This window comes from Ranitomeya imitator, chromosome 3, assembly GCF_032444005.1.
Source record: "Ranitomeya imitator isolate aRanImi1 chromosome 3, aRanImi1.pri, whole genome shotgun sequence".
In the NCBI taxonomy this organism is placed as follows: Eukaryota; Metazoa; Chordata; class Amphibia; order Anura; family Dendrobatidae; genus Ranitomeya; species Ranitomeya imitator.
Window position 1 is genome coordinate 426,527,150 of NC_091284.1, and position 25,736 is coordinate 426,552,885.

Genomic DNA, 25,736 nt, shown 5'->3' on the forward strand with positions numbered 1-25,736 from the left:
GGGGGGTCTGCCTAATACTACAGGGTCTGCCTATGGGGGGATCTGCCTAATACTACAGGGTCTGCCTATGGGGGTCTGCCTAATACTGCAGGGTCTGCCTATGGGGGGGTCTGCCTAATACTACATGGTCTGCCTATGGGGGGGTCTGCCTTATACTACAGGATCTGCCTATGGGGGGTCTGCCTAATACTACAGGGTCTGCCTATGGGGGGTCTGCCTAATACTACAGGGTCTGCCTATGGGGGGTCTGCCTAATACTACAGGGTCTGCCTATGGGGGGTTTACCTAATACTACCGTGTCTGCCTATGGGTGGGTCTGCCTAATACTACAGGGTCTGCATATGGGGGGTCTGCCTAATACTACAGGGTCTGCCTATGGGGGGTCTGCCTAATACTACAGGGTCTGCCTATGGGGGTCTGCCTAATACTACAGGGTTTTCCCATGGGGTGGTCTGCCTAATACTACAGGGTCTGCCTATGGGGGTCTGCCTTATACTACAGGGTCTGCCTATGGGGGTTCTGCCTTATACTACAGGGTCTGCCTATGGGGGTCCTGCCTTATACTACAGGGTCTGCCTATAGGGGTGCTGCCTTATAGTACAGGGTCTGCCTATTGGGGTGCTGTCTTATACTACAGGGTCTGTCTATAGGGGTGCTGCCTTATATTACATGGTCTGCCTATGGGGTTCTGCCTTGTGCTATAGAGTCTGCCTATGGGGGGTGTATTATACAATACAGAGTAGGCCTATGCGGAGTGCATTATACTATATTGAGGACTATCTGGTACCTTATACTATATTGAGGACTATCTGGTGCATTATACTATATTGAGGACGATCTGGTGCATTATACTATATGGAGGCTATCTAGAGGGGCATCATACAGTGTGGGAATTACAGTGTTGGAGCCATCAAACAGTTTGAAGGCTACTAAGGGGTCAGTATACTGTGCATAAGAGAGCATCATACTGTGTATAGAGGAGCTGTACAGCGGGGAGACTCGGGACATTATTAAATGTAAAGTGGGCACTTATTGTTAAAGGGGAACTCAGGTTACTGTGACTATCAAAGGGGCACACAGGGCAATTTTACTATCTAGGGGGCAAAATATGGGCACTGTTTTCTAGGGCACTTGCACTCTATATTATTACTATATTATAGAGTGGTGCTTTAGAATTTAGAGGGTACAGAGAACCACACAGCAGGGGCAGTAATAGGGACAAATACGGCAGCAGCGGCTCAGTATTGGGGTATCAGGTGCAGTAATAGGGACACATACGGCAGCAGCGGCTCAGTATTGGGGTATCAGCAGGATGAGTTTGTGCAGTATGGAAATAGATGGTGATGGGGCTGGAATATGAGAAGTGAAATGTGTCTTTGTTGTATTCTCTACAGGTGAGTCTTTGCTGGAAGAAGTTGTCATGTCGGTCTGGGCCAGATGGAAAAGACTGGAAAAAAGAACGATTCCATCAGAAAGGACATCAGTGGTAAGTCATTATCTGTAACTGTGCTGTAATCTCTTATATGTTCTGTAGGGCTGGTATCTACCACTGACCATATGGCGGTCTTTATATAGAGATTATCTTCAGCGCATTCATCTGCTGAGGTTCTCCTCCACTATTAGGGTGCATCACCGAGTTGTTATCAAGGTTACCTGGTTAGGGGCCACTCAGAAGCTTCGCCCCCCCCTGAACCAAAACCCTAGCTACGCCTCTGAATGAATTGGTAGATCTGCAGCAGATATAACTGATTTTATCAAAAGTACAACATGCAGCCCAGTAAGCGACACAACTCTGGATCATTACATAATCCTGCCCTAAGATTGGGGAGAATAAATCTGGTAACCGCTTCCCTTTAAGGAGTGACACCTGACATCTATGTACTAACCAGATATGTAGTAAAGGTAATGGGGTTTGGAAGTCCAATGTTGCCATATAGAGATCCAAAAAAATGTAGAGACTCTTCTTGCTTCTAAATACCTTTAGAATCACTATTATACATCTAATCCACTCTCCAAATAATTTCCATTGACAGAATAACAACTGAAGTGGAATGATAGGGCAGAGACACACTGTGATTTGTCCTGATGAAGAAGTTTGGAGCTTCCAAACACTTGGACAAATAAACCGCATTCTTGGATACCGTTCTCCCCTTCCATCTTTGACTACCGGCAGCGCGGAATTAACCCTATCATTACATTTCAGCTGTTATCTTGCCGTGGGTCTGTGGCAGCCTTGAGCCTTTTAGTGGTTCTTGTGACACAGCCCCCCCAGGTGAGTACCATTACTTTTGATCCCCTATTGTCATGCCGATAAAACCCTATTGCACCTATTGTTCTTCCAGTTTTTCTACCTCATTAACAGAATTAGGTGTAAATGATAGATGTGGATAACTCCAGAATAATGTTTAAAATGCTTTACCTTATTAATAACTATTTTTTGCTTTTCTTTCGCAGAAGAGAAATTTAATGTTAGCTTTTCAAGCGGCTGAAAGCATTGGAATTAAAGCAAGTCTGGTGGGTACCAATATACCTAGCGTCTATATAAATTCTGCAACCACAGTCATATACCATCTCTAATGTATGTAATCCCATGTACTGTCTTCGGAGGACGCTGTAGCCAGACTTTAGTCATTTAGAACCAGATTCTGAGCAGCATTTCAGTATGAAATCTTTCCTTTCTTTGTCAATATATAGAAGGTTCGTTCTCATGGAGAATCTGTATCATGCTCTCCATAAGGGCTCATTCACACATCTGAGTTTTCCATGTACAAGAAAAATAGACCGATTATTCTGATTAGGCTTCGTGGTCCCAGTGTCATCCATTAAGTATGTGGAGAAATAAAAAACAAAAGTTTCTTCACCTTCTCCATTTTTACAGTCTGAAAATCACCCAAGTGTGGTCCGTTATATACCAAGGATCCATAGACTTGCATTGCTGATTTTGAGCTGACCCTGAGTTTAAAATCAGACTTATCTCCTCAATTTTCCATGGTTCGAGAGAACCCGAGAAAAATCATCGACATGTTAAAGGCCCCATAGACTATCACAGATATGAGTGCTATCCGTGAAAGCCACAGATAGCATTCATGCTTGAAAATCGGATGTCTACATGAGCCTTTACTTTCGTGTTCTTTAGCCCTCTCGGGGACCGTGGCCTGGATACAAGTTAAACCTTTGCACCCCTTAAAGATCTAAGCCATGCTATGTAGTTTGGGATTTACAGTAGGTCTCGTGGAGGCCATATGCTTGGCTTTAGCTCTCTTATCAGTTTTTCTTTTCTCTGCAGGAGCTCAATGAGTTGATGTTCACAGATCGTCCAGACTGGCAGAGTGTGATGCAGTACGTGTCTCAGATATACAAGTATTTTGAGACATAAAGGAAGGCTGTGAATAGGAAGACTGCTACAGAGGAAGCACATATTCACTTTATCGATCAGGTCTATCTCGATAAGAGCAGAGCTTCACACTGCATTATGAATGTGTGGAGGCAACACGTTGAGTTCCTGGATCCTGGTGCTGACTGTATGACATATTACATGAGTGGGGATTATAACGCTGCCCTTAATAAACCCCATCGCCTCGATCATCGGCCTCTGGCAGGATACACTAACATAGAAGTCCTACAATACTGCGACCATGGTCCTTGTGAAAATTGACACTATGTATTTCTGAGTTTTCTGAACCTCCAGATTTGGCAGAAGCTTCAAAAACAGCAATGATTGACATTATTTTCTGCAGGTCACAGAAAAAATAATGTATGCATTACTTTACAAGAAACTGAGATTTTTGCTATTTATACACTACCAGACAGAATTCTACGGCATAGAAGGACGTTGGATATTTCTAGAAGAGTTAATTCACGTAGGTGAATGGACGTATTACATCAAAGAGGACACTCATTCCATAATGGTTACCTGATCTGTTTTGCACGAGATGCACACATCCATATTGTACGATATGATCTCTGGTCCCTGACATAAGTGCCATGCTTTAGTAAGAAATGTTTTCCTAATCTATTAACCTGTCCACTGCCAGCAGAGATTTCAGAGCAGATACAATGGAGCTAAATAACATATGCAATTTCCATAAAGTAAAGGGTTAAGTTATACAATATTGACACCCCTGCAATTCTGTCAGATAATACTCAGTTTCCTTCCTGAAAATGATTGCAAACACAAATTCTTTGGTATTTTCTTCATTTAATTTGTCTTAAATGAAAAAACACAAAAATAATTGCCCTAAAGCCAAATTGGATATAATTCCACACCAAACATAAAAAAGGGGGTGGACAAAAGTATTGGCACTGTTAGAAAAATCATGTGATGCTTCTCTAATTTGTGTAATTAACAGAACCTGTAACTTACCTGTGGCACCTAACAGGTGTTGGCAATAACTAAATCACACTTGCAGCCAGTTGACATGGATTAAAGTTGACTCAACCTCTGTCCTGTGTCCTTATGTGTACCACATTGAGCATGGAGAAAAGAAAGAAGACCAAAGAACTGTCTGAGGACTTGAGAAACCAAATTGTGAGGAAGCATGAGCAATCTCAAGGCTACAAGTCCATCTCCAAAGACCTGAATGTTCCTGTGTCTACCGTGCGCAGTGTCATCAAGAAATTTAAAGCCCATGGCACTGTGGCTAACCTCCCTAGATGTGGATGGAAAAGAAAAATTGACAAGAGATTTCAAGGCAAGATTGTGCGGATGTTGGATAAAGAACCTCGACCAACATCCAAACAACTTCAAGCTGCCCTGCAGTCTGAGGGTACAAGTGTCAACCCGTGCTATCAATCGGCATCTGAATGAAAAGGGACTGTATGGTAGCAGACCCAGGAAGACCCCACTTCTTACCCCGAGACATAAAAAAGTCAGGCTGGAGTTTGCCAAAACTTACCTGAAAAAGCCTAAAACGTTTTGGAAGAATGTTCTCGGGTCAGATGAGACAAAAGTAGAACTTTTTGGGCAAAGTCATCAACATAGAGTTTACAGGAGATAAAAAGAGGCATTCAAAGAAAAGAACACGGTCCCTACAGTCAAACATGGCGGAGGTTCCCTGATGTTTTGGGGTTGCTTTGCTGCCTCTGGCACTGGACTGCTTGACCGTGAGCATGGCATTATGAAGTCTGAAGACTACCAACAAATTTTGCAGCATAATGTAGGGCCCAGTGTCAGAAAGCTGGGTCTCCCTCAGAGGTCATGGGTCTTCCAGCAGGACAATGACCCAAAACACACTTCAAAAAGCACTAGAAAATGGTTTGAGAGAAAGCACTGGAGACTTCTAAGGTGGCCAGCAATGAGTCCAGACCTGAATCCCATAGAACACCTGTGGAGAAGTCTAAAAATGGCAGTTTGGAGAAGGCACCCTTCAAATATCAGGGACCTGGAGCAGTTTGCCAAAGAAGAATGGTCTAAAATTCCAGCAGAGCATTGTAAGAAACTCATTGATGGTTACCAGAAGCGGTTGGTTGCAGTTATTTTGGCTAAAGGTTGTGCAACCAATTATTAGGCTGAGGGTGCCAATACTTTTGTCTGGCCCATTTTTGGAGTTTTGTGTGAAATGATCAATGTTTTGCTTTTTGCTTCATTCTCTTTTGTGTTTTTTCATTTAAGACAAATTAAATGAAGATAATAATGCCAAATAATTTGTGTTTGCAATCATTTTCAGGGAGAAACTGAGTATTATCTGACAGAATTGCAGGGGTGTCAATACTTTGGCCACAACTGTACCCCTTGTTCTTTACACAAGCAATGTGTCAGTATTATCCTAGGCACCAGCCTGCGGTGATACTCTCATTTTGCCACCGTGGATTGTTTTTTTTTTATGGTAATGCACTGTTGTAACTGAGAGGATAAATAAAATACACCTGATATTAAATATTCAGCAGCTTTTTCTTGTATTTGATTCATATTTAGCAAATTAAGCAGCTTATGATGAGTACAATCTGGGCTGCTGCTCAGCTGACCGAGGCTCTGGGTAGCCCTTGGCCAGATTGCTCTCATCATTAGCGGTGCACCAGGCAGGCACCATTCCTGCAGCGCCGCTGCCCACAGCAAAATGTCACAGCAGAGCCACAGGAAACTGTTCTCAGCTTCATACCCAGCTCTTTCTCTATAACTCTGATGCTACATACATTAATAAAGTACAAGACCAGAAGAGGAAGGAATTGATGCCACAGGTGATAGTCTGTAGAAGTGAGTACACTGTAAGGGATAGCATGATGGTGAATAGGGGGAGGGTATAGGGTGCTATATAATGACTTATAATGAATGGGGGGAGAGATGACAATATTCAGGGACTTATAATGAATTGGGGTTGGTTGATATTGCTAATGAATTGAGATGTATGAAATAATGCTGTATAGGGCCTTATAATGAATTGGGTGGTGGGAGAGGATGCTATACAGGGACTTATAATGAATTGGGTGGTGGGAGAGGATGCTATACAGGGACTTATAATGAATTGGGTGGTGGGAGAGGATGCTATACAGGGACTTATAATGAATTGGGTGGTGGGAGAGGATGCTATACAGGGACTTATAATGAATTGGGTGGTGGGAGAGGATGCTATACAGGGACTTATAATGAATTGGGTGGTGGGAGAGGATGCTATACAGGGACTTATAATGAATTGGGTGGTGGGAGAGGATGCTATACAGGGACTTATAATGAATTGGGTGGTGGGAGAGGATGCTATACAGGGACTTATAATGAATTGGGTGGTGGGAGAGGATGCTATACAGGGACTTATAATGAATTGGGTGGTGGGAGAGGATGCTATACAGGGACTTATAATGAATTGGGTGGTGGGAGAGGATGCTATACAGGGACTTATAATGAATTGGGTGGTGGGAGAGGATGCTATACAGGGACTTATAATGAATTGGGTGGTGGGAGAGGATGCTATACAGGGACTTATAATGAATTGGGTGGTGGGAGAGGATGCTATACAGAGACTTATAATGAATTGGGTGGTGGGAGAGGATGCTATACAGGGACTTATAATGAATTGGGTGGTGGGAGAGGATGCTATACAGGGACTTATAATGAATTGGGTGGTGGGAGAGGATGCTATACAGGGACTTATAATGAATTGGGTGGTGGGAGAGGATGCTATACAGGGACTTATAATGAATTGGGTGGTGGGAGAGGATGCTATACAGGGTAGTGTAATTAACAGGAAAGAGAGGACACTATACAGGCACTGAGAATGAATTTGGGGGTGGAAGTGGATGCCATGCAGGGACCTAGAATGAATTGGAGTGGGAAAAGAATGCTACCCAGGGACTTATAATGAATGGGTCAGAGAGGACACTCTACCGGGACTTATAATGAATTGGGAGGTAGGAGAAAACATTACACAGCGACTTATAATGAATTGGAGTGGGATAGATCGCTATACAGGGACTTTTAATTATTTGGGGGCTGGGAGAGGATACTAAAAAGGAACTTACAATTAACAGGGGAGAGAGGACACTATACAGTGACATATATTGCATTGGTGTGGAAGAGAATTCTGTACAAGGACTTATAAAGAATTGGGGGTGGGAGAAAATGCTGTAAAGGGACTTGTAATGAATTTGGGAAAGATAAGAGAAAGGACAAGTACTTGGAAATAATTTGGAGATACAATAACAGTGAGTGATACATTTATACTTATTGGACAGCTGAAATTGGAGTTAATGGGGGGGCACAGTGCTGGTTTATCAATTTAGATTTAGAATGGTGCGTGGCTGCTTGTATATTAATGGTGTGGTACATATTTATATTAAGGGGGGCAGTGAGGGGTGAGTTGTATTCAGGAGGCAAATGTTTATATACAATATATGTGAATTTGTTTTCCAGGACAGGGTGATCAGTGGGGTAAAATGAGCCATGGCTGGAAGATGTCTGCGTGAAGGTCTGACCTAATGGAGAATAACAGAAAGCGACTTTATCAGATGAAATGTCAGCAGTAAGTCACTGGATGTAAATATGAGAGCGGGTGTTCAGTGCGATGAGCCCTGGTCCATGTGGTCTTTCTAGAGACAGCTGGTCCAGCGAGCCAGAGCACCCACTGAGCCCCGTGTCAGAGAAGAAACGCATCAGAAGACATTTGTCAGATGCCAACAGTTCTACTGCACAATACATTTGTGCGTTATCAAAACACTACAAATATGTACATGGAGGCAGAACCGGATCACTCATAGTTATAAGGATAGAAAAAGTCTTCAAACCTTTTAGACGTGGTGATTTGAGGAGATAAATCTTGAACTGAGAATCTTACTGGATTTTCAAGTTGCAGACAAGAACCCCAAGGGGACTTAATATACGGCAAGATCGCATACTCCAATACAACTGATGACGAATTCTTTTTCTGAATATTCATATCCTACTTTTCCACTCTTCTGTTTTATTTACATTTTTATTTTCTTTATATATTATACTGTGATTTGTTTCCTCTCTTCATGAGTTTTTCTTTTGGTTATATTTATTTTTATAGGATTGTACATGTTTTTAAGGATTTTTTTTTCAAAATATCGTCACAGACAATACTACAAGGATTTGCTACTTTGTTTCCTCCCTTAATAGTAATTGGTCTATTATGTTACAACTGATTGATGTTTGACATATATTTAAGTCCCTGTATGGTGGTATGAGACAGACCATGATTAAGACTTCACAGTCGAAACGCATCGGTCGCTAGTCTTCTGGGACTTCCATGTGTGTCCTCAACATATCTTTTTAATGTATCAAGAATAAATGTGAAGTTTTATTTTACCATGCTTTAGAACTTCTCCCCATATTTTCTGCCTTTGCATGCCCAGAGCCGTGCGACTCCGTGCGTGGAATCTGCCTTCATTGAAGAGGTGACTCTCCCATTCGCCGTCCCTTTGCATGTACTGGTCCTCGACTCCTCGTATCTTCACAATGATTATCTGCAGAATTGATTTACACGTTCCCAGTAGCTTCTCTATTCTGATTTAATGGAACCATTTTGGCATAAATTAAGCTTTGACTAAATCTGTTGCAACATCTCGAAAGAGATACCTGGGGCATGGCACCCGTTGTGCACACCAGTAGGATTTAGAAACACTTCCTGGATAAATAAAAGCTGAAACAATATTTGCCAGTTTTGTGAAATCAAAAGATTTCTTTGTAGCGCTCACTAAGTCAATATTTTTACAGCTTGCCTACATGCCAGGTCTTTTTTGTGTTGTGTTTTTTTTTTTTTAGCCACTCTTTATTGACTATGTACTTTTATCATATGTTTCAGGTGTGCAGATATACAATACATGATATATTAAATGTCAATGCTTTTCAATTAGTGCCCCCTGGAGAGACACAAGGGTCAGTGGCTGTTCACGTCCACTGTCTTTGCTGTCTTTAGCAGTTATTGGATCCAATAACAGTTATCAGCACATAGTACATTCGCAGCAAGGACCCAAGATGGTGCAAGTCTCACCCTTTGCTGGCTCGCCAGCGACTTCTGGGCATCCAGGGCCAACTACCCCAACCAGCACCACCCTGCATTTTGTGGGCAAACACTGAAAAGAGGTAGTGGCAAGCTTAGGAAGGTGACTGAGCAAAGCGAGGTATGTGGCCAAGTGATGGATTGTCCCAACCTGGGTTGTCCAAATAAATTTTTGGTCGATGCAAGGAAGAAGATAAAGATGGCACTCACCGTCCTATAAAATCCAATTTTTTTTAAACAATTTAAAACATCCTCAGCAGGGGAGTCACATGTGGAATGCAAGGACTGTCCTTACATTCCACTTGTGAATTCCCTGCTGAGGATGTTTTAAACTGTTTCAATAAAAATCGGATTTTATAGGATGGTGAGTGCCATTTTAGCACAGCATACTGCTGTGCGAGATGTGAGCACCTTGTGCATTTGGAAACCCAGATTCTGAATCTAAATGTGCAGCTGGCAACACTGAGATCCATTGACAATATGGAAAGGAGTCTTCTGCTCACTGAGCAGATGCTCAATGGGATAGATGAGGTGGGGGATGGTAGGATGGAGCTGCAGGACAGTGGAGCAGCAAGCTGGGTGACAGTTAGAAGGCCGGGTAGAGGGAAGAGTGCTAGGGAGGCTTGTCCTGATCTGGCACACCCCAATAAGTTTGCTAAGTTGGCAGATGAGGGGGGTGCCAGTACAGGGGTAGCACTGCTGCAGCCAGGCATGTCCTCTGAAAGTCGGAGGAGTGACTGCTCCAGTAAGGAGGGAAATAGGAGAGCAGTGCAGGCCAGACAGGTGCTGGTAGTGGGGGATTCAATTATTAGGGGAACAGATAGGGCAATCTGTCACAAAGACAGGGATCGTCAAACGGTGTGCTGCCTACCTGGCGCTCGAGTCCGACACATCGCTGATCGGGTGGACAGATTACTGGGAGGGGCTGGTGAGGACCCAGCGGTCATGGTGCACATTGGCACAAATGACAAAGTTAGAGGTAGGTGGAAGGTCCTTAAAGATGATTTCAGGGAATTAGGCTGCAAGCTGAAAGCAAGGACCTCCAATGTGGTATTTTCCGAAATACTGCCTATGCCACGTGCCACGCCAGAGAGCCAACGGGAGATTAAGGAGGTTAATAAGTGGCTCAAGAATTGGTGTAGGAAGGAGGGGTTTGGGTTCCTGCAGGATTGGGCCGACTTCTGAGTTGGCTACAGGTTCTACGCTAGGGACGGGCTGCACCTCAATGGGGAAGGTGCAGCTGTGCTGGGGAGAAAATGGCTAGAAGGTTGGAGGAGTGTTTAAACTAGGGAATGGGGGAGGGTATTCAATTTATAGGAGGGGAAGATGGTGCAGATAGAGAACTGGGCACAAATAAGGAAGTTGGGGGTGGCGGTGGCATGGGGGGTGGGGTTAGATCAATTAATAATTTAAGAAAGAATAGAGGTGCAGAGAGATACATAAAATGTATGTATACTAATGCCAGAAGCCTAGCCAACAAAATGAACGAATTAGAATTAATGGTGTTGGAGCATAATTATGACATGGTGGGGATATCTGAAACGTGGCTGGATGAGAGCCATGACTGGGCTGTTAACTTGCAGGGTTCTAGTCTGTTCAGAAATGACTGAACAGATAAGCGAGGGGGAGGGGTGTGTCTATATGTAAAATCATCCTTAAAACCCATCCGGCGTGATAATATAGGTGAATCTAATGAAAATGTAGAGTCCCTGTGGGTGGAGATAAGGGGAGGGGGAAAAAAATAAATTACTGATAGGGGTTTGTTAGGATAAGTTCACACTGCGTTAGTGCAGTCCGTTCAACACATCCGTTAAACGGACTGCACCAACGCAAGTGATGGACCCGGAAACGCTGCAGCCCGCGTCTCGGGTCCATCACTCAATGACGGCACATTGCTAGCGCACGCCCATTGTGGACTTCAACTACCCTGAAATAGTTTGGGGAATGGAAATCTGCAGTTCCAGCAAAGGTAATCAGTTTTTGACAACTATGAGAGACAATTACCTTTCACAATTGGTTCAGGACCAATCAAGAAGGGGGGCACTGCTAGACCTAATATTAACCAACAGGCCAGACCGCATATCAAATATAAGGGTTGGGGGTCACTTGGGGAATAGTGATCACAAAATAATATGTTTTCATGTATCCTTTAATAAGATGTGTAGTAGAGGGGTTACAAGGACACTAAACTTCAGGAGGGCAAATTTCCAACAGATGAGAGATGATCTTGGTGCAATTAACTGGGACGATATCTTGAGACATAAAAATACACAAGGAAAATGGGAGACGTTTATTAGCATCCTGGATAGGACCTGTGCACAGTATATACCGTATGGGAATAAACATACTAGAAATAAGAGGAAACCAATATGGCTAAATAGAGCTGTAATGGGCGCAATAAGGGACAAAAAGAAAGCATTTAGAGAATTAAAGGAAGTAGGTAGTGATGAGGCATTAAATAAATACAGAAAATTAAATAAATTCTGTAAAAAGCAAATCAAGGCAGCAAAGATTGAGACAGAGAGATTCATTGCCAGAGAGAGTAAAAATAATCCCCAAATATTCTTTAACTACGTAAATAGTAGGAAACTAAAAAATGATCGTGTTGGCCCCCTTAAAAATAGTCTGGGTGAAATGGTGGATGAGGATGAGGAAAAAGCTAATATGCTAAATGACTTTTTTTTCATCAGTATTTACAAAAGAAAATCCCATGGCAGACAATATGATCAGTGATAACAAAAATTCCCCATTAAGTGTCACCTGCTTAACCCAGCAGGAAGTATGGCGGAGTCTAAAAATCACTAAAATTGCCAAATCTCTGGGTCCGGATGGGATACACCCTCGAGTACTGCAGGAATTAAGTACAGTCATTGATAGACCATTATTTTTAATCTTTAAAGAGTCCTTAATAACAGGGTCTGTACCACAGGACTGGTGTATAGCAAATGTGGTGCCAATATTCAAAAAGGGGACAAAAACTGAACTCGGTAATTATGTGCCAGTAAGCTTAACCTCTACTGTGGGTAAAATCCTGGAGGGCATTCTAAGGGATGCTATACTGGAGTATCTGAAGAGGAATAACCTCATGACCCAGTATCAGCACGGGTTTACTAGGGACCGTTCATGTCAGACTAATCTGATCAGCTTCTATGAAGAGGTAAGTTCCGGACTGGACCAAGGAAACCAAGTGGACGTAGTGTATATGGATTTTTCAAAAGCTTTTGATACGGTGCCACACAAAAGGTTGATACATAAAATGAGAATAATGGGGATAGGGGAAAATATGTGTAAGTGGGTTAATAGCTGTCTCAGGGATAGGAAACAAAGGGTGGGTATTAATGGAGCACACTCGAACTGGGTCGCGGTTAGCAGTGGGGTACCACAGGGGTCAGAATTGGGCCCTCTTCTTTTTAACATATTTATTAATGATCTTGTAGGGGGCATTCAGAGCAGAATTTCAATATTTGCAGATGACACTAAACTCTGCAGGGTAATCAATACAGAGGAGGACAATTTTATATTACAGGATGATTTATGTAAACTAGTAGCTTGGGCTGATAAATGGCAAATGAGCTTTAATGGGGATAAATGTAAGGTCATGCACTTGGGTAGAAGTAATAAGATGTATAATTATGTGCTTAATTCTAAAACTCTGGGTAAAACCGTCAATGAAAAAGACCTGGGTGTATGGGTGGATGACAAACTCATATTCAGTGGCCAGTGTCAGGCAGCTGCTACAAAGGCAAATAAAATAATGGGATGCATTAAAAGAGGCATAGATGCACATGAGGAGAACATAATTTTACCTCTATACAAGTCACTAGTTCGACCACACTTAGAATACTGTGAACAGTTGTGGTCTCCGGTGTATAAGAAAGACATAGCTGAACTAGAGCGGGTGCAGAGAAGAGCAACCAAGGTTATTAGAGGACTGGAGGGTCTGCAATACCAAGATAGGTTATTACATTTGGGGCTATTTAGTTTGGAAAAACGAAGGCTAAGGGGTGATCTTATGTTAATGTATAAATATATGAGGGGACAGTACAAAGACCTTTCTGATGATCTTTTTAATCAGACCTGAGACAGGGACAAGGGGGCATCCTCTACGTCTGGAGAAAAGGTTTAGGCATAATGACAGACGCGGGTTCTTTACTGTAAGAGCAGTGAGACTATGGAACTCTCTGCCGTATGATGTTGTAATGAGTGATTCATTACTTAAATTTAAGAGAGGACTGGATGCCTTTCTTGAAAAGTATAATGTTGCAGGGTGTATATACTAGATTCCTTGTTAGGGTGTTGATCCAGGGAACTAGTCTGATTGCCGTATGTGGAGTCGGGAAGGAATTGATTTCCCCAATGTGGAGCTTACTCTTTGCCACATGGTTTTTTTTTGCCTTCCTCTGGATCAACATGTTAGGGCATGTTAGGTTAGGCTATGGGTTGAACTAGATGGACTTCCTTCAACCTTAATAACTATGTTACTATTTTCATCTTCTTCCTTGCATGGACTATTGGCATTTTATTTTTTCTGCATTCGCACCAGAGAACCCGGGCGTACATGCCGAAAGAGGTACTGGCCCCGCAGTTGGGCGTTTTTTGGTTCAGGTGTTGCAGCAGTGCAGATTACTTTTCTCTATTTGTGGACTTTTACAAACAAATTTTTGGGCTCAGTGGTGGGCAGTGGAGAGCAGTTATGTAATCCACCAACTGGAACAATGGACCATAGGCTGAAGTCCCATAGAATCACACCATTGACAGAAGCAGACCCCTTTTATGTCTTTCAGCTCCCATTTCAGGGCATTGTGCCCCACAGGATTGGGGGGCGGTGATGATAATAATGGGTGCTTCCGCATTGTTCGCTAATTCAAATACAGGGTGGGCCATGTGTATGGATACACCTAAACAAAATGGGAATGGTTAAAAAGTTTTCCTCCTCCCATATACTAATGTGCCACAAACAGGAAGTTGATATCACCAACCATTCCCATTTTATTTAGGTGTATCCATATACATGGCCCACCCTCTGGACTGTATAATTGTTCTGCAAATGATGCAGAGTAGTACACTGCAGGGAAATTCATACAAATTCATAAAAAATGATAATTTTATTAATGCAATAAACATGACAAAACACTATGAATAAAAGGGGGAATCGAGAAAGAGATTAAAATAACAACAGGGAAGGGGATGGATGTACATAGCATATAAACATGATGAAAATATTGACAATGATTATATAACAAGATGACCATGTAATATATATTTATCAAATTACATCTGGTGAAAAAGTACATCAAATACCTGGAGAAGGAAAACCCATGACAAGGTAATATTGTGCAATAAATCTTAAATAATAAGTATATGCCACCTAATCATGTGAGTAACCATTACAATTGTAAAAATATTGTCCAAAACGGAACATTGTATACTGACAAATAAGCAAGGAATAATTATAAATTAATGATGTATTGCATAAAACCCGATTGCATAAAGCTCTATTGAGCCATTGGAGAGTGTAGTCTCCCTCAAGTAAATGCACAAATATAGTAAGATAAAATGCAAAAGATATATAGGCTAGAAGAAGTAGTAAATCGTTGTATTTGAAAAAATCATATGCTAGATGAAACATGGAAATGCATTCTGACCTAGTGGAGCACACCACCTCCCCTCCACCAACTGCAACGCGCGTTTCGCTTCTGTACGCGCATACATGGATGGCGCACAATGACCCCACAGCCATGTTGAAGAAGGAGAAAAAAAAAGGGCAATACAAGTCACCTAAATAAAAGACTTCTGTGATAAATTGGAGACAAAAAAAGGGAGGGAGACACGGGAAAAAGGTGTATCTGTGATAAGATGAATACAAAACTGAAAATTATAATGAATGATATGAAAAATGTGTGTGCAATATTATCAAAATCTCTTTCCTCATTCCCCCTTTTATTCATGGTGTTTTATCACGTTATTGCATTAATAATATCATTATTTTTTATGAATTTGTATGATTTTGCCTATTTTCTGAACAAATCTTTATAGGTTTTCATTAGGTATCTTCATAGGTATTCATTAGTTTTGTTATTTTTGGTATTTCCCTCTATGTAGGTGTATTAGTACACAGCAGGGGGCTGGTGCAAACCATAATCCTGCAGGCATTCCACAAATTAACATACAACAAGGGACATCAGACTATTCCACAAGAAACAACGGCTCATGTTTACTGAATAAAGGAATAGTATGTCTGACATAATTGAGTCGTCACATCCCCAATGAGTCCGATTTTTAGCATGGCCTGTATGCACCTAGGTCATTTTGCATTTGCATTATGGCTCCACCGCCTGGACCTCCAATGGTTCAACTGAACCAAGCTTAGATCAGCATACCATTTAGGACTGGATTCCCCACTCTCCAAATGTCCCAAATCACCGGTATGGCCTACATATATGGTAAATACCCTCTTGTGTGGCATAATTAAGGTGACAATTATCCAACCCTAAAACAAAACATTTCATATTTTACCCTCCTGCTACCAATGTCCAAGTGAAATCTCTCGCATTACTGTTATTGTTCTGCTAAGGGGATAATTAATTGAGCTTTCATCAAAAACAGTTTAAAATAGGATATCAGCAGAGTTCTGCATGTCTAGTGAATAGATACAGTATTGTTCTCTTTTATAAACTACAGAAACAGTAATGATATCAGTACAGTATATCTGTTCGGTGATTTTAGCCTTATATCTCGCTACTGAGAAATGAGACATTGATCCTACAAAGAGCGAGGAGTAAAAAAATCCCATACGCAAATATAAAAGAACGTATAACAATCTTTATTAAACATATAGAGAACATACAAACTGACTATACAAGGTCCAGAGAATCTTTCCTGGATATACTGCTGCTGGTCCAGGAGGATGGTTACATACATACAGATGTCTTTAGAATAGAAACTTCCGTCAATGCGCTCCTCCATGCCTCCTCGTCTCATCTTAACTCCACGATTGGAGCTATACCGATAGGGCAGTTTCTCAGGATGAGGAGAATCTGCTCTACTGAGGAGGCTTTTGACAGACAAGCTGTGGACCTTGGGGAGAGATTCCGCGCACGCGGATATAGTAATAGGAGCATTAAACGTGGCCTTAATCATGCTAAAAATCAGAAGAGGTGTGAACTTTTGTCCCAATCACATAAAAGAAAGAGAGAAGAGGGGAAAATTCGATACATATCAACATTTAACCACCAGTGGGGTCTGATGAGAAAAATTCTAAGTAGGCACTGGCCAATTCTAAGAACTGAACCCACACTCACGAAATATCTCTCAGACGAACCACTGATGACAGCGAGAAGGGGTAAGAATCTGAGAGAGATGCTGGTTAGAAGCCATTATACAACTAAAGCCCCGGCTATTTTTGGAGCCGGCAAACAAAGGTGGGGCTTTTTCCCATGTGGCGATTGTTTGGCATGTCGCTATCATGCTAGGGCAACATCGTTCACCTCGGCCGATGGCCAGAGAGAGTTTAAAATCACAGACTACATTAGTTGTAGCACCACATTTGTGGTATATATGGCTAAATGCTCATGTGGCCTGTCCTATGTGGGTCTTACCTCACGTGAACTTAGGGTCAGGACACGTGAGCATATAAGAGACATCATGGGAGCCGGGAAGGTGGATGATGTTGCCACACTAAAAACTATACCCCGCCATTTTAGGCTTCACCATGAATGCAACCCAAAAGAACTTAAAATCTTTGGTATTGATCATGTGAGAAGTGGGATCAGAGGGGGAGACCTGAAGCGGACATTAGCGCAATTGGAATGTCATTGGATAACAACGTTGGGCACTATGTCCCCACTAGGCCTTAACGAACAACTAAGTTTTGCCTCCTTTCTGTAGCAGTATCTGGGTCAGATTTTAGGTTCTCTGAGATTTCTGGATTTTAATTTTGTGTGTGTTTCTATTTTTTTCTTTCTTTAGTATTGCTGTCGTATTGTTATCTCATCATCCACATACTCTCAGAGAGGTTATGGATTGCCCCGATATCAGGACGTCATACGGGAACCTTTTGTCCATATGCAAGATTTGAAGAAAACCAGGCTTTTATTGTCTTGTTCACATATCCGTCAATTGCGACATTTTGCGTAAATGTTGTATTTTTTATGCTCTATAATATATTTTTATGTGTTGGTGACTATATCAATTGTCGTGGAGTCTAGTCGTCCTGGACTCCTATGTATTTTTGTACTTTTCTAAATTTTATGGGATGGTTTTTGTGTATTTCTTGTACATTTTTATTGTATCTGCTGTAATGTTTACCTGCCCGAGTTATGCGGCTTTTTTAGGTATAATTGGATATGCAGGTTCGCCCCTTGTAGTGGGCGCTATCACTTTGCACGTTATCACTTTAGTCTCACCTTTCTTTCACTGGCTGCCTTTGCGCAAGCGCACCTATTTATAGGTGCATTTTAGCACAAATATCATCTTAGACTCACTGATTATATCTGCCTTTGGTTATCATTCCCCTCTTCAACTTGGCTGCTGCGGCGCGTGCGCATGCGCGATATGACAGATTCCAGCATGTATCCATTTAACCCTCCCCCCTCCCCCATTTTTCCCCCCCTGTTCTTAGGATAGGACACGGTGGGTTAATTATATACATTAGTATTTTCATTACACTAGTACGAGGGGCGATCCAAAAGTAATGATAATCGGTTATTTCTATTGCATACAGAAATTAAAATAAAATGTTTTCTTCTCTCTTAGGTACCCACTAGTCCAGGAAAAAAAAATTACTTAAATAGACCACGATTCCCGGGAGCTACATTCATTTGAATATGAACTGCCGAGGAGTGAACATCAAAATGGAAAAAAACGAGCTCAGAGCTGTCATCAAATACCTCTGCTTGAAAAAAAATGACTACCAAAGACATACACAGCGACTTGGTGGAAACATTGGGGGACTCCTCTCCTCCATATTCCACAGTTGCACGCTGGGCCAAGGAATTTAAGCTGGGAAGAACATCGACGGAAAATAACCATCGTGAAGGACGCCCATCCACGTCCCTCAATGAAGAAAACGTGAAAAAAGTTGAAGAAGTTGTATTGGCAGATCGAAGAGAGGGTCAAGATCAAGAATTTTTTTCGAAGGGAATTCTAAGTTTAGAAAAGAGATGGACTAAATGTATAGACTTGTTAGGAGACTATGTAGAAAAATAAATTAATTTTTTGACTATATTCATTGTGTTTAGTATTGATTATCATTACTTTTGGATCGCCCCTCGTATATTACTAGGCGCCACGATACTTGTCTATCTATAGGTAACTATATTCCTATACATCACCATTCCAGTGTTCAACATGATGGCGATCCTGCCCTTCTCCAAAATGGTGGCCGCGGCGCGAGAGCATGCGTTGTGTGGCAGGAACCGTGACACATCCTCTTCTGCCTCCAGGATGTGACGCAGCGGGCTAGTGACGTCATGAGGGATTTCCCTCTGCCCGTCGTGCCACAGGAAGAGCAGGATATGATGTGATACACGCGGGCCTGCATATCACCGCGCACGCGCCACTAATCATGCCGATTGTGGACAGGTGTTCCCCCTATTTAAATGACCGCTCCAAACACACATACCATCACAGCCCCCCGAGGAAGCCCAACGCGAAACGCGCGTCGGGGCTGCTGGCGACACTCACTGGCACATGAACGCGGGTAAGATTAACGGTGTACCCTCCATGTATGCTATGATTTAACCTTATATGTGACAGGCAACATGTGGAGATTGGTAATCTGATACGGTTAAGGTTGCATACAGGACATGTAGCACCTTATTGGTATATGCTAGATTACTTTGTACTTTGGGTCATCCGTTTGTTATGCCCCTTGTGTTACTACAGTGTTTGTGTCCTCTGTACCTGCATCATTCTCTGGACCTTGTATAGTCAGTTTGTATGTTCTCTATATGTTTAATGAAGATTGTTATACGTTCTTTTATATTTGCGTATGGGATTTTTTACTCCTCGCTCTTTGTAGGATCAATATTTCTGGAGTGTCCTGGTGACTAGTATATTGTCCAAAGTAATATGGGATATTATCCCGGTATTTTTCTAAGCTATGTATCAGTGGTACCTGTTCTGAGAAATGAGACATGTTGACTGCAAGGAAAATGTATTTAGTCTCCCGATTCCACGTATAATCTGATTAGTACAATATCCCTCAAGCTGTTAGTAGGACTAGAGAAGAGATTACACTGCCCAGTGGATGGGAAGGGTGAGTGTTATCCAGAGGGCAGGCAGAAGTTGTGCAAAAAGTGGTCCTTTATTCACTTGTCAGAGTGGATGGGGAGCGGGAATATATCATATGTGTTTACTGATGATCAGCCCTTGGTAACCTTTCCAGAGCTTCAAGCCTCTAGTTCATGACTATCGGTGTAATGACATGACATCTCTACGTAACATTAAGAAAATAATGAAAAATAACCTTCGATTCTTAATCTTATGAATTTGTATCTTGCCTTCAAAACCACTTGTGACTTTCGTGTACAATTATATGTTCCAATTGGTTCACTATCTGTTTCTATTGTACATTTTATTTTTGTTCCAAAAAAGTCTATAAATTGTATTACTGTAATTGATGCTGCCCAAAGAAACAGACTAAAAAAAATCCCATTTACTATCGCCATTTCTTTTTCTTTCATTTGCCACTTTTTATTAATAAAGAGACTTAGGACAAGACATCTACTTGCAGTAGGGAAGGAGGATGGCGATTATAGAAAGACAGGAGGTGCAGAATCCAGACCAGAGATGCCCATCGGACAGGACTGCACCAGCTGTGGGTATATTAACCCCTTCGCGCCATGCGCCGTACTAGTACTGCGCTGCCGGCACTGCATTTGTGCCAGCAGCAGTACTAGTACGGCGCACCGATCACCGCGGTCTCGCGCTGAGCGCCGCGGTGATCGGGTGCGGGTGTCAGCTGTATATGACAGCTGACACCCCGCAGCAATGCCCACGATCGGCGCTATCGCCGATCGCGGGCATTTAACCCCTCTGATGCCGCTGTCAGTAGTGACAGCGGCATAGAGGGGGATCGCGTAGGGACGGGGGCTCCCTGCGCTCTCCCACCGGAGCAACGCAATGAGATCGCGTTGCTCCGGTGACCCGGAAGGAGTCCCCGGATCCAAGATGGCTGCTGGACTCCTTCCGGGTCATGAAATGACCTGGCTAGCCGGCGCCTGCTGAGAGCAGGCGCTGGAAAGCCAGTTAAACTGCCTGTCAGATCGTTGATCTGACAGTGTGCTATGCACAGTGTCAGATCAACGATCTGATCTAATACAGAGATGTCCCACCCTGGGACAATGTTAGAAAGTAAAAAAAAAAAAAAATAGAATGTGTAAAAAAAAAAAAAAAAAAATCCCCAAATTAAAAAAAAAAAAACATTTCCCAATAAATCCATTTATTTATGTAAAAAAAAAAAAACAATAAATTTACACATATTTGGTATCGCCGCGTCCGTAACGACCTGCTCTATAAAACTATGTCACTAGTTAACCCCTTCAGTGAACACCGCAAAAAATAAAAAATAAAAAACAAGGCAAAAACAACGCTTTATTATCATACAGACAAACAAAAGTGGAATAACACGCGATCAAAACGACGGATATAAATAACCATGGTACCGCTGAAAACGTCATCTTGTCCCGCAAAAAAAAAGCCGCCATACAGTATCATCAGCAGAAAAATAAAAAAGTTATAGCTCTCAGAATAATGCGATGCAAAAACAATTATTTTTTTATATAAAATAGTTTTTATTGTGTAAAAGCGCCAAAACATAAAAAAAATTACATAAATGAGGTATCGCTGTAATCGTAATGACCTGAAGAATAAAACTGCTTTATCCATTTTACCACACGTGGAACGGTATAAACGCCCCCCCTAAAAGAAATTCAGGAATTGCTGGTTTTTGTTCATTCCGCCTCCCAAAAATCGGAATAAAAGGCGATCAAAAAATGTCATCTGCCCGAAAATGTTACCAATAAAAACGTCAACTCGTCCCGCAAAAAACAAGACCTCATATGACTCTGTGGGCCAAAATATGGATAAATTATAGCTCTCAAAATGTGGTGATGCAAAAACTATTTTTTGCAATAAAAAGCGTCTTTTAGTGTGTGACAGCTGCCAATCATAAAAATCCGCCAAAAAAACGCTATAAAAGTAAATCAAACCCCCCTTCATCACCCCCTTAGTTAGGGAAAAATAATAAAATGTAAAAAAATGTATTTATTTCCATTTTCCCATTAGGGCTAGGGTTAGGGCTAGGGTTAGGGTTAGGGTTGGGGTTAGGGTTTCAGTTATAATTGGGGGTTTCCACTGTTTAGGCACATCAGGGGCTCTCCAAACGCGACATGGCATTCGATCTCAATTCCAGCTAATTCTGCTTTGAAAAAGTAAAACAGGGCTCCTTCCCTTCCGAGCTCTGCTGTGCACCCAAACAGTGGTTCCCCCCAACATATGGGGTATCAGCGTTCTCAGGACAAGTTGGACAACAACTTTTGGGGTCCAATTTGTCCTGTTACCCTTGGGAAAATAAAAACATAGGGGATAAAATATCATTTTCCTGGAAAAAAAATATTTTTTATTTTCACGGCTCTGCGTTATAAACTGTAGTGAAACACTTGTTGGTTCAAAGCTCTCACAACACATCTAGATACGTTCCTTTGGGGGTCTAGTTTCCAATATGGGGTCACTTGTGGTGGGTTTCTACTGTTTAGGTACATCAGGGGCTCTGCAAATGCAGCATGACACCTGCAGTCCATTCCATCTAAGTCTGCATTTCAAACGGTGCTCCTTCCCTTCCGAGCTCTGCCATGCACTCAAACGGTGGTTCCCCCCCACATGTGGGGTATCAGCGTACTCAGGACAAATTGAACAATAACATTTGTGGTCCAATTTCTCCTGTTACCCTTGGGAAAAAAAAATTGTGGGCTAAAACATCATTTTGTGGAAAGAAAAAATGATTTTTTAATTTTCACAATGCTACATTCTAAACTTTAGTGAAACAATTGGGGGTTAAAAGTGCTCACCACACATCTAGATAAGTTCCTTAGGGGGTCTTCTTTACAAAATGGGGTCATTTGTGGGGGGTTTCCACTGTTAAGGCACGTCAGGGGCTCTCCAAATGCGACATGGCGTCCGATCTCAATTCCAGCCAATTTTGCATTGAAAAGTCAAATGGCACTCCTTCCCTTCCGAGCTCTGCCATGCGCTCAAACAGTGGTTTATCCCCATATATGAAGTATCGACGTACTCAGGACAAATTGCACAACAACTTTTGGGGTCCAATTTATCCTTTTACCCTTGGGAAAATAAAAAAGTTGGGGCAAAAAGATCATTTTTTGTGAAAATTAATATAAATTTTTTTTTACGGCTCTACAGTATAAACTTCTGTGAAGCACTTGGAGGTTCAAAGTGCTCACCACACATCTAGATTAGTTCCTTAGGGGGTCTACTTTCCAAAATGGTGTCACTTGTGGGGGTTTCCACTGTTTAGGCACATCAGGGGCTCTCCAATCGTGACATGGGCTCCGATCTCAATTCCAGCAAATCTTGCATTGAAAGTGGCGCTCCTTCCCTTCCGAGCTCTGCCATGTGCCCAAACAGTGGTTTACCCCCACATATGGGGTATCGGCGTACTCAGGACAAATTGTACAACGACTTTTGTGGTCCAATTTCTCCTGTTACCCTTGGTAAAATGAAACAAATTGGACCTGAAGTAAAAATTTTGTGAAAAAAAAGTTAAATGTTCAATTTTTTTAAACATTCAAAAAATTCCTGTGAAGCACCTGAAGGGTTAATAAACTTTTTGAATGTGGTTTTGAGTACCTTGAGGGGTGCAGTTTTTAGAATGGTGTCACTTTTGGGCATTTTCTGTCATAGAGACCCCTCAAAGTCACTTCAAGTGTGAGGTAGTCCGTAAAAAAATGGTTTTGCAAATTTTGTTGCAAAAATGAGAAATCGCTGGTCAACTTTTAACCCTTATAACGTCCTAACAAAAAAAAATTATGTTTCCAAAATTGTGCTGATGTAAAGCAGACATGTGGGAAATGTTGTTTATTAACTATATGATGTGATATAACTCTCTAATTTAAGGGCATAAAAACTAAGAGTTTGAAAATTGCTAAATTTTCATAATTTCCGACAAATTTTTGTTTTTTTCACAAATAAATGCAAGTCATATCGAAGAAGTTTTACCACTATCATGAAGTACAATATGTTACGAGAAAACAGTGTCAGAATCACCAGGATCCGTTGAAGCGTTTCAGAGTTATGACCTCATAAAGTGACAGTGGTCAGAATTGTAAAAATTGGCCCTGTCACTTAGGTGAAAACAGGCTTTGGGGTGAAGGGGTTAAAATCGCTTTTTTGTGTTATGCAGAGGGGATTGGGGACATACATGCAACATACTAGAATGCTGTAAAAGAGGCCTGAAAGCTTTTGGTACTTTATTCTGGGAAAACCCGGTGACAGGTTCCCTTTAAATGCCTCCTCATTGCTGGTCTTGTGGCTACTAGGGTGGCATATTACTCATGCAAAGGAAATAATTCTGTAAAGAAAAAAAAGGATTGTGAGCACAACCAGTGATAAAATCCTTAACATTTCTTTATTTGTAATTCATTAAAAAACCATCTCACGTGCTAAGTAGAATATCTGACGCGTTTCGGGTGCACAAGTGTTGTGAATTCTGTGGCAGAGCTCCCTCCTGTGGTCACAAGTGGTACTTCGGCTGATTCTCTCTGGGAGCTTCCGTTTGTGGAGGAAAGTGGTACTGCGGCTTCTGAGTTTCCTCCCTCAGGTGATCTGGTGAGGTCGTTAGGTGCTTCTCTACTTAACTCCACCTAATGCTTTGATCCATGCTTCCTGTCAATGTTCCAGTGTTGGACTTGTTTTTCCCTGGATCATTCCTGTGGCCTGCTGCTCTGCATAGCTAAGTTCTTCTTTGCTATTTGTTTGCTATTTTTTTCTGTCCAGCTTGTCTAATTGTTTTGCTGGAAGTTCTGGGACGCAAAGGGTGTACCTCCGTGCCGTTAGTTCGGTACGGAGGGTCTTTTTGCCCCCTTTGCGTGGTTTTCTTTAGGGTTTTGTGTAGACCGCAAAGTTATCTTTCCTATCCTCGCTCTGTTAAGATAGTCGGGCCTCACTTTGCTGAATCTGTTTCATCCCTACGTTTGTCTTTTCATCTTAACTCACAGTCATTATATGTGGGGGCTGCCTTTTCCAGACTGGCCTACCGCCTCAATACATTAACCTAACGATCCCTGTGTGGCCTATTTATAATAAAACAATAAAAAAAAAGGTTCCTCGCATCATGTTCTCATACACTTTATGCAGTATTAGCCCTCTGTGTCTGTACTGCTACATACTGGTTCATGCAGCTTTACATGAACACCTGAGCCTTACACTATAGCTGGTCCGACTAACTAAAGCAATTGTTACCATCCACCTCTCGTGTCTCCCCTTTTCCTCATAGTTTGTAAGCTTGCGAGCAGCAGGGCCCTCACTCCTCCTGGTATCTGTTTTGAACTGTATTTCTGTTATGCTGTAATGTCTATTGTCTGTACAAGTCCCCTCTATAATTTGTAAAGCGCTGCGGAATATGTTGGTGCTATATAAATAAAAATTATTATTATTATTGGGGTATTTCTCTGAGGCAAGGTAGGCTTATTTTCTATCTTCAGGCTAGTTAGTTTCTCAGGCTGTGTCGAGTTGCATAGGCAGAGTTAGGCGCAATCCACGGCTGCCTCTAGTGTTGTTTGGAGAGGATTAGGGATTGCGGTCTGCAGAGTTTCCATGTCTCAGAGCTCGTTCTATTATTTTGGGTTATTGTCAGATCACTGTATGTGCTCTGACCGCTATGTCCATTGTGATACTGAATTGCCTATCACAACACAAAAGACATCCTAAGTCATAGAATCCTGTATGGACTCACTTATTCAGTAGTCTGTATATTGCCTGGGCTGCTAATCTGCCATTCCAGGCACTTGTCCAGTGGGCTGCAGTGCGGCACTGTTTGGGGCCACCAACCTGTAATTTTCTGGGTGCCTGTATCACCGGGGGCAGAGAGCGCACACGCAGAGTTCATCAACTGAACATTGGGACCCACATGTTGCTGGAGCTGGGAACACACTGACACATGACAGAGTTAGCTCTGCTCTCCTGCTCTAATAATGCTGCAGCCACGGCTCGGCTGGAGCAGCAGGGAATGAAGAGAGGTGAGTATTTTTATTTTTTTTATCTATC

At 42.0% G+C, this 25,736-nt stretch overlaps 1 long non-coding RNA gene across 1 annotated transcript; it reads left to right on the top strand.

The window, feature by feature from the left end:
- Positions 1-1,284: 1,284 nt before the first annotated feature.
- On the top strand, positions 1,285-5,882 carry LOC138670154 (uncharacterized). The gene is made up of 2 exons (XR_011319307.1): positions 1,285-2,514; positions 3,287-5,882. It is a non-coding gene; the product is annotated as an uncharacterized lncRNA (long non-coding RNA).
- The last annotated feature ends 19,854 nt before the right edge of the window (positions 5,883-25,736 follow it).